The sequence below is a fragment of the Macrobrachium rosenbergii genome, chromosome 39 (genome assembly GCF_040412425.1).
Source record: "Macrobrachium rosenbergii isolate ZJJX-2024 chromosome 39, ASM4041242v1, whole genome shotgun sequence".
NCBI lineage: Eukaryota > Metazoa > Arthropoda > Malacostraca > Decapoda > Palaemonidae > Macrobrachium > Macrobrachium rosenbergii.
The window spans coordinates 9263069-9278674 of record NC_089779.1 but is presented as its reverse complement, the minus strand read 5'-3'; the positions used below and the strand labels follow the sequence as shown (position 1 = coordinate 9278674).

The 15606-nt window shown below is 37.0% G+C and overlaps 1 protein-coding gene across 10 annotated transcripts in view; it reads right to left on the bottom strand.

Annotated features, from left to right (window-relative positions):
* Nucleotides 1-15606, bottom strand: part of LOC136825720 (alpha-1,6-mannosyl-glycoprotein 4-beta-N-acetylglucosaminyltransferase-like) — a 445856-nt gene that overhangs the window by 205019 nt on the left and 225231 nt on the right. The window contains exon 3 of one of the 10 annotated variants that reach the window (XM_067082512.1): nucleotides 7050-7076. The exons of 8 other annotated variants lie outside the window; for them this stretch is intronic. The gene's annotated coding sequence lies outside the window, so the exon portion shown is untranslated. Of the gene's footprint in view, nucleotides 1-7049; nucleotides 7077-15606 lie in introns of those variants that run through there. One more of the 10 variants, XM_067082501.1, reaches the window with a different exon arrangement.

The following is a 15606-nucleotide window of genomic DNA, read 5'->3' as shown; positions in this document are numbered from 1 at the left end:
TAATGAGATAATAGCTACTGCGTAAAGGCCTCATTAAGGAGGATTACGAGGAAAAGGCGGCGAGCTGAAAGCGAGTTCTGGCGACTACTTCCAGATCTAGCGAGGATATTGCGTACAGCAAAACTGACACGAACGCCCCGATTTGCGTGTTCGAAATGCGCACGAAAGTCACCAAGTGGGAAGCCCCACAACCATTATTTTCCACTCAAAACTCAAATCAGACGCAATAAATTACCCACACATCATACGCACAAACACGAGCGCGCACGCACACACACACATACATTATTATATATAATATAATTTTATTTATGCATAATTATATAAATATATGTATATATGTATATATATATATATATATATATATATATATATATATATATATATATATATATATATATTATATATATACATTATTAGCTACAAATGTTTTAATATCCAATTTGCTCTACCTCGGAAATAATACCAAGAGCGAATTGGATATTAAACGAAATTTAAAGCTTAAGGTTTGTGTATGTAAAATCACGGTGATGTGATAAGTTCCTGCACATATATATAATATATATATATATATATATATATATATATATATATATATATATATATATATATATATATATATATATATATATATATATATATGTGTGTGTGTGTGTGTGTGTGTGTATGTGTGTATATATATAGGTATATGTGTGTATATATACAGTATATATTATATAATCACAGATTTTTACACGATCATTAATTAGATAGAATTCTGCCATCATATCAGGAACGAAACTTGCTTCCAAAAATCCGCGGGCTTGATGAGCAAAGTTTAAAGTATTCCCTATACCTCCCATATTGAACAGGCATCTTTTTGCTCTACATAACTTAACCACGCCGGCCCCCAACCCCATCCCAAAAAAATACAAGAGGGAAAAGAGTAGAGCTGAATTCTAATGGCTCTGATTAACCAGCCTCCTCCAAAGGTAGGTCGAAGGACAAGGTAAACAGAGGAGGGAAGAGCGTTAAAAAAAATGCGAAAAAAATTAACAAATAAAACTGATTCAGCAAGCAAAAACACACCCAACATATAAGAAGCACCGCGTCTGCAAACCTCCTACACAGAAAGACGTCAAAGCTGCTTCGTATCTAGTCTCGAACATCAGATCTGACCTTTTCCTCGTTTCATGCCAGTTTAAAAAATCTACAGACTGCATTCCCTTAACAGCGCAATTCCTGTTCAACTTCTGACTAACGAAATGTGAGCTGAAACATAACTGGAGCGAGAGAGAGAGAGAGAGAGAGAGAGAGAGAGAGAGAGAGAGAGAGAGAGAGAGAGAGAGAGAGAGATTATGTACAGCCGATACCTTTCAATAACTGCTGTCCCGTGTGTCCCCTTGCATCTCCTCAGGCATCTGTTAGCAGCAGAGAGAGAGAGAGAGAGAGAGAGAGAGAGAGAGAGAGAGAGAGAGAGAGAGAGAGAGAGCATCGCTATCTCTTTTTCCCTGTACGTATATCCGATACTTCTATCAATAACTGTTGCTCGTGTGTCCTTGCATCTTCATCAAGCATACGGCACGCACAGAGAGAGAGAGAGAGAGAGAGAGAGAGAGAGAGAGAGAGAGAGAGAGAGAGAGAGAGAGAGAGAGAGCTCAAGAATTCACATGGAAAATTGCATCAGAAATATTCTGAAAATTCTCGACCCGGCTCCCCACAAAAGATCGCAGAAGGGGAGAAGCAACCGCTTTGCACAACATTTTCTAAGCTGAATTTCTCTTCTTGGCTGAAAGCTTAAAAAGCCTCAAGACAGCTTTCCGTCGAACGAAACATCCTCTTACCACAAAATGACAAAGGAGCAAATTACAAAAATAAAAACTACCCCAAAATAGGTTGGAATATAAAAGTTAAGCCAAAGACCAAGTGCTGGGATCTATGAGGTCGTTCACCACTGAAAGGAAAATTTAAAAGTAAAGAAGGTTTTATAGATGTAACAGGAGGATGAACTCGCAATTGCACTATGAAACAATTGTTAGGAGAGGGTTGAAAGCTGCGAAGTACCTCCAGCAATGCCTACAGTGCACCATGTAAGGCGAACGGAGAGCACTACTCGCATATGGGGCCTCAAAATAGGTTAAACTACAATTTTCCAAAAGGAGTGTGATCTTGTAAATCCGTCTAAAAATCATTTCTATAATGTTGTGTGTTACATTCCCTGGTGGACTTAATTCATAAAGGAACATATTTTTCCCAACATTTTGTAATTTTCCTCAGGCCTTCACTAAAAGAAATTAGGACACGGGTTGCCCGTCCCATTGGCCTTCGATATATAAAAAAAAATATATATATATATATATATATATATATATATATATATATATATATATATTATTATATATATATATATATATATATATATATATATATATATATATATATATATATATATAATGAATTACATTAAATCAGACACAAAAGAATTACATACGATCTTCTAGGAATGCATTAAACGAATGGAACATTTTTCATTGCTCTGCAAAGCAAACAGAACAGAAATAAATAAAAGTGCAGCCTTTACATAATTAAGTACAGCACGTTAAAAACCTGAAACCTGTGAACAATTTTAAATGCAAAAATTAAATTAACTCAAACATTTTAAACCCATCGCCATGAAAATTAAGCAAGACAAGTACTAAAAACGCAAGGTTTATTTATTCAGCCAATACACGATGAAAGCGTGAAAAGTGTGAAAGCATTTACATGTAAAAATATAATTGACCTATATATTCTCGTATAAAACTAAGGCAGCGAGAAATTGTTGCCAAAGCTACACATGAGAATCACTACTAATAATCGTTACACTGTTTGTGACAGGAGCAGAATTTTTCTGTTTTCAAAATTCAATTTCACAGGAAGATATTGATAGGATTTACTTGAGGCTTAAACTTCTTACTGTGAAAGAATGAGACCTTCTGAAATCGACTTCCCCATCCCTCTTTCTTATGTCCATTACAAAAAATAATAACCTGATCTTCAGAGAGAGAGAGAGAGAGAGAGAGAGAGAGAGAGATTATGTACAGCCGATACCTTTCAATAACTGCTGTCCAGTGTGTCCCTTGCATCTCCCTCAGGCATCTGTTAGCAGCAAGAGAGAGAGAGAGAGAGAGAGAGAGAGAGAGAGAGAGAGAGAGAGAGAGAGAGAGAGAGAGAGAGAGAGAGAGAGCGCGTCGCTATTTCTTTTCCCTGTACGTATATCCGATACTTCTATCAATAACTGTTGTCTCGTGTGTCCTTGCATCTTCATCAAGCATACGCACAGAGACAGAGAGAGAGAGAGAGAGAGAGAGAGAGAGAGAGAGAGAGAGAGAGAGAGAGAGAGAGAGAGAGAGAGAGCTCAAGAATTCACATGGAAAATTGCATCAGAAATATTCTGAAAATTCTCGACCCGGCTCCCGACAAAAGATCGCAGAAGGGGAGAAGCAACCGCTTTGCACAACATTTTCTAAGCTGAATTTCTCTTCTTGGCTGAAAGCTTAAAAAGCCTCAAGACAGCTTTCCGTCGAACGAAACATCCTCTTACCACAAAATGACAAAGGAGCAAATTACAAAAATAAAAACTACCCCAAAATAGGTTGGAATATAAAAGTTAAGCCAAACACCAAGTGCTGGGATCTATGAGGTCGTTCACCACTGAAAGGAAAATTTAAAAGTAAAGAAGGTTTTATAGATGTAACAGGAGGATGAACTCGCAATTGCACTACGAAACAATTGTTTGGAGAGGGTTGAAAGCTGCGAAGTACCTCCAGCAATGCCTACAGTGCACCATGTAAGGCGTACGGAGAGCACTACTCGCATATGGGGACTCAAAATTAGGTTAAACTACAATTTTCCAAAAGGAGTGTGATCTTGTAAATCCGTCTAAAAATCATTTCTATAATGTTGTGTGTTACATTCCCTGGTGGACTTAATTCATAAAGGAACATATTTTTCCCAACATTTTGTAATTTTCCTCAGGCCTTCACTAAAAGAAATTAGGACACGGGTTGCCCGTCCCATTGGCCTTCGATATAAAAAAAAAAAAAAATATATATATATATATATATATATATATATATATATATATATAATGAATTACATTAAATCAGACACAAAAGAATTACATACGATCTTCTAGGAATGCATTAAACGAATGGAACATTTTTCATTGCTCTGCAAAGCAAACAGAACAGAAATAAATAAAAGTGCAGCCTTTACATAATTAAGTAGAACACGTTAAAAACCTGAAACCTGAACAATTTTAAATGCAAAAATTAAATTAACTCAAACATTTTAAACCCATCGCCATGAAAATTAAGCAAGACAAGTACTAAAAACGCAAGGTTTATTTATTCAGCCAATACACGATGAAAGCGTGAAAAAGTGTGAAAGCATTTACATGTAAAATATAATTGACCTATATATTCTCGTATAAAACTATGGCAGCGAGAAATTGTTGCCAGAGCTACACATGAGAATCACTACTAACAATCGTTACACTGTTTGTGACAGGAGCAGAATTTTTCAGTTTTCAAAATTCAATTTCACAGGAAGATATTGATAGGATTTACTTGAGGCTTAAACTTCTTACTGTGAAAGAATGAGACCTTCTGAAATCGACTTCCCCATCCCTCTTTCTTATGTCCATTACAAAAAATAGTAACCTGATCTTCAGAGAGAGAGAGAGAGAGAGAGAGAGAGAGAGAGAGAGAGAGAGAGAGAGAGAGAGAGAGAGAGAGAGAATATATATATACATTTAAAATAAAGAAAGGAATATAATATGGAAAACAGAAGTGCAGAATATGCATAGATCGTTATGAGAGAGAGAGAGAGAGAGAGAGAGAGAGAGAGAGAGAGAGAGAGAGAGAGAGAGAGAGAGAGAATATATATACATTTAAAATAAAGAAAGGAATATATGGAAAACAGAAGTGCAGAGTATGCACAGATCGTTATGAGAGAGAGAGAGAGAGAGAGAGAGAGAGAGAGAGAGAGAGAGAGAGAGAGAGAGAGAGAGAGAGAGAGAGTCTCGAGGGTACTAATGAGGATCCAAGAACTACATTTCAGGAGGTACCATTATATATATCATTTCACTGCTTCTACAGTGGTAATAAGAGAACGGCTAATGCTCAAGCCCTCATCAAGGGACTTGACGAAAGGGGAAGACAAAGAAAGTTGAGAATAAAAGAGGGAATGAAATACTGTTGATGGTTTCAACAGATAAGACTTTACTTGAGAGAGAGAGAGAGAGAGAGAGAGAGAGAGAGAGAGAGAGAGAGAGAGAGAGAGAGAGAGAGAGAGAGAGCACTAAACAAAATCAAACATTCACCCTTAGTACCACAATATCCTTTAATCAACCTTGCTAATATAGTTCCCGGTACCCAACACGAATACTATGAATTTCCGCAACTCTTCGAAATCCATCATTCAATTTTGATACTACAATTTCCATCAGCTTCATATTAGTCAACCCTGATGTTACAAACGGCCTCAGTCCAATATAAATTCTAATAGAGCCTAAGTAAATAAATGTCTCCGAACTTACGTCAACCCTCCTTTACTGTCAACAAATTAGGATTTCTAAGGGATATGTAGACCCTAATGTAAGCAATTTAAGATACCAGTTTAAACAGATTAATAACCCAAGGGTCAATATGGCCCCTGGTGTACGCCATGTCAATTACCTAGCTTAGGCAAACCAAAATTCCTTAAACAATCCGAACCTTGACGTCAGCAATCAGGAATACCCATATGAACGATAATGATATTTCTGAAACTGGAGTAAATTATCTAAAATGCAAACGGGTGAAAAAAAAAAAACCTCATACCTCTAACAGTGAAAAATTCATTTGTACGAACCAGGTAAAGTTGCTAAACACCTTTCATAAAAGCAAAATCTGGTAACATCGTTCGAAAAGGCTAAAAGAAGATTTTTCCAAGTTTTTATCATTAATAATCCTTTGGTATTATACTTCTTCCAGGCAAAACTGACTGATTAACTGAAGCTTTTTTTTTTTGCGTCACAAATGGGGAAAATTGAAACATTTGGGTAATGTCTATTCATCAAACCTTTTCATTCGCTGCTTAAATATCTGGTTCAGTGTACTACCTTCTGAATAAATGTGGACTGTATACAATTGGGAGTCAAAACTGGGCAATTATTTTTGAAAACTGCTGATCACTTAGCATTTCTGGCATGAGAGAGAGAGAGAGAGAGAGAGAGAGAGAGAGAGAGAGAGAGAGAGAGAGAGAGAGAGAGAGAGAGAGAGAGAGTTATTAATTGGTTGTGAATAACATCCCAAGTTTTGGGAGAGAGACATATTATGTTAATGACTGAAGCCTTTTTTTTTTTTTATAAATGTTGCTTCGTTAATTACGACTTTTTGGGAGGGTGGGCAGGGCGATCTTGGTTTCTGAAAAGATATTACGTAATAAAACTAACTATGGCTTTAGGTGTCACACAGAGAGAGAGAGAGAGAGAGAGAGAGAGAGAGAGAGAGAGAGAGAGAGAGAGAGAGAGAGAGAAATATATTAATTATAGAAATACAAGAAGGAAAACAATGAGGAAAAGCGAGCTATAGAATATCTACGGATCATGTGAGAGAGAGAGAGAGAGAGAGAGAGAGAGAGAGAGAGAGAGAGAGAGAGAGGAGATACTTACAAATACCATAAACAGCTTGACAATAAAGCGGAAATCGAGAGGAAAAAAAAATCGCCCAGAGCTAGGAAGCAACAAGCTATGAATATGCCAAGGCAGCATTTATATGACGGAGATTGAAAACATCACTTCGAAAGGGAATGAGAATCCCTCATAATATCTAGTTTTGGTCAACTGGTTGCAATGGGTTTCATAAGTAATAAATAAACATATAAATATATATGTAAATAAAAAAAATTAATAAATAAATAAATGCATACCTGCAATTTTAACGTCAACATGCACATTTCTATATGATGATATTTTCATGCATGAAAACTGGCCAAATTAAAAATTATAGCTAAGCGAATCAAACTAAAATTTTCACTTAACATACGCATCCCCAGAAACTGGTGTCTCATACCTGAAAAAAAAAAATTGTAATTAATAATGTACAGCAGAATGAACTGGAAATAAATGATTTTTCGTTGTTGTCGTTGAACTTTGAATGGAATAATTGAACGACTGAACATGAAATACTTTCAAAAAATGTAAAAATGTACAATCAACATTATTTAAACATAATGTACCTTCAAAAAGTGTAAAAATGTACAATCAACATAATTTAAACATGAAGTACCCTCAAAAAATGTAAAAATGCACGATCATCATTATTTCAAGAGTTGTTTTCCAAATAAAAAAAAATCATTAATTTTGCCATTTCCTAATGCAGGCCAAATGCCCAATTAAACTGCTGATACTCCAACGACAAATTGCTCCTGATCCGGCAATCAATAACCTTAATGAACCAACCGATCAATCAATGAGAGCAAATGAAAAAAAGAGAGGAAACAATTTGGCTCTGAGGACTCCTAGGCTAAATGAAAATGGACATCACTTTGATGGGTGCAGTGCCGAATGACGCCCATTACAGGGACTAAAACGCCCAAAGTCAGGTAATATCTCTTAGGGGGGCCAGTCACCGAAGTTGTGCCGTGACGTTACCAGCTTAATTGGAATCGATACCTGGGGTATCTATATCACCCCTCCCCCTGGGGGACCTCGGGTTCCTTGTCCATCTCATCCCACCCTAGGCAACCTCCAATAAGTGGGTGAACACTTGGGAGCTGGGAGCTGTGTTCTCGCTCGACCCCGGGGGAACTTTATATGGAAGGTGTAAACAAAAATCCCAGGGGAGCGGGGGAATCTGCACCCCATTCCCCAACCCTGGGGGATGGTTGTCAAATACAGACGAAAAACAATCTAGGGAATTGAAGGATGTATATCCCCTCCCCAGGGGTAAAGTTCAAGTGACGAACGTCGACTCTCCCGAAGACTTCAAGCGACGAGGGGGGGCTACGCCCCTTCTCCAGCCCCAGGAGAATTACAGCTAACAGGGACAACGGTGGACTGTTTATACACTTTTCCCCAGGGTGAAATATCATGGGGATCTGTGAACAATGGCCATGAAGTTAACATAACCTTTGACCTGTAAGGTAGAGATCTTCGTGCAACAAATAGCAATCAGTCATCAATAATGGGAATAATATTCGTCTTTTACGCCCCAACAATTCAATATAATCAGTGATTGACTGAATGACGTACATACATCTGCAATTGTATTTTCATCGAGTATTCCGTAATTTCCATTTACCCAATCAAATGTTTTTTTATATATATTCATAAAATCTATATCATTGTGCTGTCAATTAACAGCTTCAGTTGTTACATAATTGACAATACACGGTTCCAAGTTATTTGATCATCAAATTGCTGAATTTATGTCTACATTTTTTATCATCAGAGAATCTAAAGCTAAACTTTTAATTGCTTAATATCGAAAGAATACGGTATTGTGTGTTTAAACATCAATTTTACTCTTATAAAATGCTAACAAAAATTGTTATGACACTTTCGAAACCATGAAAAACACATAAACAAATCTGATAATACAATATATATATATATATATATATATATATATATATATATATATATATATATATATATATATATATATATATATATATATATACACACACACATATATATATAATATATATACATATATAAATAATACATAATATAGTATACACACACACACACACACATATATATATATATATATATATATATATATATATATATATATATATATACATACTGTATATATAAGAGAGAGAGAGAGAGAGAGAGAGTTGTTTCCCTTAACAGAGAATGGTTCTAGAGAAAAAACAACACGAAAGCCTCACAGAAAGATTCCACAGAATTAGCAGCTCATTATAACAACAAAGAGGGTTCATCAGCAGAAGGCAAACCCTCCTACCCTTTCTCTTCTTGCAAACATTTTAAAATTCCTTCCCCGGTTTATGCAATTTTTCTTTACCACCAATCAGTACAAGGAATCCACAACCCATTTACAACTTTCCTTACAGCTCAACTTTACATGACCGTATAATTTACTTATTTTTTACTTTTTACATCATCAATAAAAACAAAAAAGTCTTATAGACGTCAATCATCCTTATTTCCGACGCACTTGTTACCCTAATCCAGGGACTCTCCCATCTGCATACCCATAAACATGCTTCTCTTCCATGTAGGACTTTTAATCGTTTTTAACAAATATCATCAAATCCTCCACAGCTTCTCAATCAATGTATCACGAGCTTATTCTAGGTTCATCAAAACATGTTTTCCACCTACTATGACTCTTCCCGCCAAACAGCTTATTAACAAATAGTAAATGTTAATCTTCTGCACTGTCTTGATTTATCAAAATCCTACCATGCACCTTCCTTGATAAATAAAGTGAAGTTGTAAAGTTTCCTTCATAAGATTTACTTTTACAAGAGCAATCTTTCCTCTCGCCGGTATTTTATAGCCTTTCCCTCGTCTATACGTACCTTACGAGCCCTGTTCGCTTCCAGGGCATCAAACTAACCTCCTACATTTTTAGCCACAGTTTCACTTTTTTCATTCTGAGACCTGTATCTTTCTTAACTTTTATTTCATCCAGTTATGATCAAATCATCTGACCTTTACATCCATCAACTTCCTCATCCATCTACCCTCTCTCTGAAATAATCTGGCAAACTCTTTCCATCAATTTCTCTATATCTACTCATGATTATCCTTTTTAAGAAACCATGTATATCTAACAACTATGTCCGTTTCCAAACACACTTCCGCAAGACTGTACTTTCATTAATTCTCAGGGCCTTATACCTGCCAGCAATGCAATCTCATTCTCCGCCACATACCTTAGCATTTACGTTACCCAGCCCAACCATATTTTTATTTTCTCCAAGCTCACCTCAGCCAGGTACTCTTCCATTCTCATTCTTTCCCATTACTGAACAATATACACTCTCTGTTACAACCTTTCCCTCTTGCCACACCCATACAATCCTCTAACTAACAGACTTGTACTCCTTTACTTGTCCCTAGAGTCTTCCAGACGCTGCAAGCGCTACCTCTACTTTTCAGCTACTCACGACGCCAATCCTACACCGTAATACTGCCCCTGCACCTGTCTCACAAAGTGCCGAAACATCCAGTTTTCTGTCCTTGAAAATATTAACTATTGTGCCTTTCTTCTCTTCTGCACCACATCCACGCTTATTTAAAACCATATGACAGTTTAATTTTTTCTTGTGTTTTTTTGCAACCAGTACCTTGTTTTGAGCTATAAATTCCATGTCTCAGGACATTTAGTAGCATTTACTTCAGGCAGTGGCGAGAACGCAGCTGTTTCCCTTTCCTCTTGCCAATTAAATATGAGTGTGTGCACTTGCGTGCACACGCTATATATATATATATATATATATATATATATATATATATATATATATATATATACATACATACGTATAAACATTTATATATATATATATATATATATATATATATATATATATATATATATATATATACTACGAGTGTAAAATATTCGGATTGAGCAGAAGCAATTACTGGAACGACTCGGTAAAAAGTACGTCCCTTGAGCGAAATCTGTTGCCCCAAAACGCCAGATGTTGGAATACTGATGAATATTAATGAAAACTTAAGAAGAATCTTAAAATAAGTTAGAATAATGTTGCTTTTCTGTGACCGAACGAATGTCCTCTACAATTTAATTTTGCTCTGCTCGGAGAGAGAGAGAGAGAGAGAGAGAGAGAGAGAGAGAGAGAGAGAGAGAGAGAGAGAGGAGTATTCTTCAGAATCATGCGTCTCTATTTGTAATAATTTACATCTGAGTCATTTGAATCCTAAATAAGAACTGCATCTTCCATCTGTAGATATTTATTGGTTGTAGTTATGCGTTAATGCTCGTTGCCATAGTCCCCACGCCACAAAATGCACCGGTTTTATTTTTCCTGTTTACAAGCTCCCAACCACAAAATCTGTCATAAATTATATATATAAATATATATATATTTATATATATGCACGTGTGTGTGTTTTTGTTATGGTATTACCATACTAACGCCATGGAAAACTCAACACCCCATGGACGTCTTTGCTGTCGCAACCTGATGCAAGCGAAATCTTGCCACCGTTGCATCAGATCGGAGATGTGTGGAAACCACAAGCTGGTTATACTGAGCGGCTGGGATTTCCGACTCGACCAGTTCAACTACGCCGTTGCAGCGTCGCTCGTTTCCCGTTTAGAACGATGTTTTTGTCACTTTCGTTTTTCTTGCTTATATCCTTGGTATAAGTCTGTTACTTTTCTTCTATATACCCATGGTATACTGAGGTAGTTCTATATTCAATGATTGATATACATCGGTTTTGACACTTTCATCTATATGACGGGCTAACGAAGATTGTAATAGATATATATCCGGTTTAAACTATACTTTATTTCTGCATATATTTGCTCATCAAATTAAATACGGTGATATTTGTTAATAATGTTATGCTCTCCCCGTTCCCATTTTCGTTGTTTTTTTAAGAGCTCTCACATCTTTCATTGAAAGCTAAACATTTCAGTTTTGCTTAATTATTAATCGTCACATGAAAATCGTTCACTTCTAAAGATACTACAATGCTGTAGCAAAAAAATAATAAATCGAGAGGTAGAGTCCTTGGAGGAAATATAGTATATTTCCTCCAAGGTCGAGTCCAATAATGAAATGAAAATCTTCAGGTATACATCACACCCTCTGAACAATGGAGATAAAGACAGGTTTTCAGTCTCCCATTTCTCGACACGATTCTCGGCGTGACGTAGGATTAGAACAGCCCACGTGCGCGTGGACGACCTTGTTGTCCTTAGACCTTGTCCCATGCCCTAGAAACCTGTAGTAGAGGACCTCGGTCCTCACACCTTCCAAGGCCATGGCCGAATACGAGGCCACACCGTTCGAAACGAAGACCAAGTTCGATTTCGGGTCCGAGTCCAACATTTTGGTTTCAATGTTTGGCTTCGTATGTGAATCGACAACGTATGGTCAAAGACTTGATTTTAGTTTTCTGTAAAAGAAAACTACTGAGATGGCTATTTGTCTGTCCGTCCGCACTTTTTCTGTCCGCCCTCAGAACTTAAAAACTACTGAGGCTAGAGGGCTGCAAATTGGTATGTTGATCATCCACCCTCCAATCATCATACATGCAAAATTGCAGCCCTCTAGCCTCCGTAGTTTTTATTTGATTTAAGGTTAAAGTTGGACATGATCGTGCGTCTGGCACCACTGTAGGTGCCAACACAGGCCACCACTGGGCCGTGGCTGAAAGTTTCATGGGCCGCAGCTGAGAGTTTCATACAGCATTATACGCTGTACAGAAAACTCGTTCGGTGCATTTTTTACCTGTTAGATTTTTATAGTAATCAGTCAATCAAGGGCCCATTACTGTCAAGAAATTTTAAATCAAAGATTTATGTAGCTGAGGGTATAAAAATTACAGTTTTGTAGATTCTTTAGCCATCAGTCTCATTACCAATGAATAGGTAAGTCATTCCTTTAGCCTGTATGATTGATCTACAGACAATCTCAAGCACTGATTTCAACGGTTTAATTTTTAAGTAGCTTGTTACAATGAAATATATGAAATATAAAACCGAAAAACATCGGACTTAAAATCTTATATGACTTAAAACTTCGTTAAATCTAAATGTAATTTGTATTGTCTCCTTCCAACAGTACAAGTTGCAGATTATGCACACTATTTAAAACAATGTTCACTGTAAGTTCATAAAACTCACTGGAACTGTTGTTGATGCTGTTAAACGTATTTCTACCGTACAGACAGAAATGCCACCAATTAAATACAAGTAAAAACTAACGGGCCTTCTGTTTTTCGTGTAAGCAACAGTGGCAACATTTATACAACGCAAATTCACACTCCGAAAATCAGTAGGCTATGATACAGGTGCTACGTCTCAACTTCCATGTAACAGGTACTGACATAAACTGCGACAACTGAATTGAATGTCGAATTTAGGACGCAGGCCAAGCGCTGCGACCTATGAGGTCATTCAGCGCTGAAACGGAAATTGACAGTAAGAAGGTTTGAAAGGCCTAACAGGAGGAAAACCTCGCAGTTACACAATGAAACAACTGTTAAGAGAGGGTTGAGGAAAGTCAGATGGAAGAAAGAGAATATGAACGGACGTACAGTAAAAGGAATGAAAGGGGTTGCAGCTAGGGGCCGAAGGGAGGCTGCAAAGAACCTAAGGTAATGCGGCAACACCCCCCTATGGAGTAAACTGTGACAATGACAGACCTCTCACAGTTGTGCCCACCAGGAGTACACACTGACATTAATTTCTTATGTATCCTTTATATGCGTACACATATAACTTAGCCACAAGAAACTGAGCTTGAAGAACACACGTTCAGCCTCAGAATGGCAATCTAAACGTGATTCCCATCGTTAAGATATTATATCACCTCGTGGCCCTTCGAATAAAACGTCAAAAAGCTCCAATGCAATGTCTGTCACGCAAGAATCCAACCCGTATCGCGAAATTTAATGTGAGATTATATTTTCAAAAAATTATATTTATATTTGAAGTGCCTTTCGAAAATCTGCAGAACTGGAAAATGGGTCTATAAGCCATGCTATTCGTTCCAGTAACATCGGAAATTAGTAGGTTTAACAAACATTATTTTTTTGCATTAAAATATTAAGTATTTATAGAGCTGCATGGATGTATTAGACTTAATCATTTCATTCACGTATAAAGGAGTATCTAGGTATCCCATAATCTCGCCTGATGTGTTGTTAGGTCACAGGGCATGAGATTGAGTTCAAGACCGAATCACCATGTTCCAAAGCAAAGGCCAAGGTCAAGGTCGCATGAACCTGGTCTTGAGACCTCAAGCATACACTTCTAAATACGCGCACTACGACTACATACATCTTACAAGCGGACTACACACTACATACAGCGACTCTAGGGGCAACAACTCCTACCGGCATAAGGCTGACTTAATAGTTATTTCTACTACAGCTTCCGCCATCATCGAGAGAGAGAGAGAGAGAGAGAGAGAGAGAGAGAGAGAGAGAGAGAGAGTCATCGCCATAACTAAAGCCCCGATCTCCAGAATGATTCACCAGCGCGTCTAGTCTCATCCTCTCTCTCTCTCTCTCTCTCTCTCTCTCTCTCTCTCTCTACATATCTTAATTATGTTTAAGACATTTTGTATGTACCATGATTTCTGTAAATACACTATACTTCAAATTCATACTTCTTGAGTTGTTGCCAAGCGAAATGTTACACTTCTTGAGTTGCTGTCAACTGAAATGTTACACTTCTTGAGTTGTTGCCAACTCAAGTGTTACACTTTTTGAGTTGTTGTCAACTCAAGTGTTACACTTCTTGAGTTGTTGTCAACTGAAATGTTACACTTCTAGAGTTGTTGCCAACTCAAGTGTTACACTTTTTGAGTTGTTGTCAACTAAAATGTTAAAGTAAATAATCTTTGTACTTCTTCATTACTAAAATATGACAAGAGAAGAACGGAGTGGGGATTATATATACATATTCGTACATTCATTATATACATACATACATACATACAATCCATGCATAAATATGCAGCTGTATTTTTATGCCCTTCGCCGTTCTGTCTTGTCACATACATGCATGCATGCATACATACATACATACATACACATATATATACATACACACATATCACCATGTGTTCTTTAACTTGCAAATTTAAATATATCTACGCGCAAGAACTGTCAATAACCTTGCTTTCCCCATATGCATCCGTGTGAGAGGCTGGCCAATGTTTACGACTGGTTCTTAGTCTAACCACCGAAGCGTCAAAAAGATTTCCTCATAAACTCTCTCCCGGTTAATGGCCCAGTGCCACTGGCAAAGTAAGTGTGACGGTGTTAAGTTACGAGAATGCTGAAAAGCAGAGCGCAAACTCCGTCAGCTGCTACCACCTGGCAAGTGGCATAAGTCGTAAGAGAGGCGTTCAGAAAGAAATGCTAATAAAATAAACCTGTTTTTAATATAATAAAAAAATTGCTTATATACAGTTTTTAAATACCTGCTTATACAAAATAAAAAAAAACTTCTTATAAATTAATATCTGCATCAATTTATATTTTCTTTAGTATAGCAGATAGTCAAAAGGAAATAAAATTGAACATCAACTCTCAGAATATCTCAAACAAGGAAATGCAGAGTAAATCGTGTAATTGATTAATATGCTGCAACGGCAAAATACTTTGATGCTGTCATCTTTCTAGCGGACTTGAAGAGACCCGAGATCGATCCCTGCGTAGGAGAAGGGGATACTGATTAAGTATGTTTTCTGAGTAATTTACTTTGCCTTCGCTATGCGAAGCAGTGAATTATGTACCTGATAGTTAATAGATTATAGCTGAGATGACAGCCCAAAGCCCACCCCTGGTCACTAAAATGGCGAAGACATCCACAATGGTGTCATTGTAAATATATATTAAGAGAACCTTCTAGAACC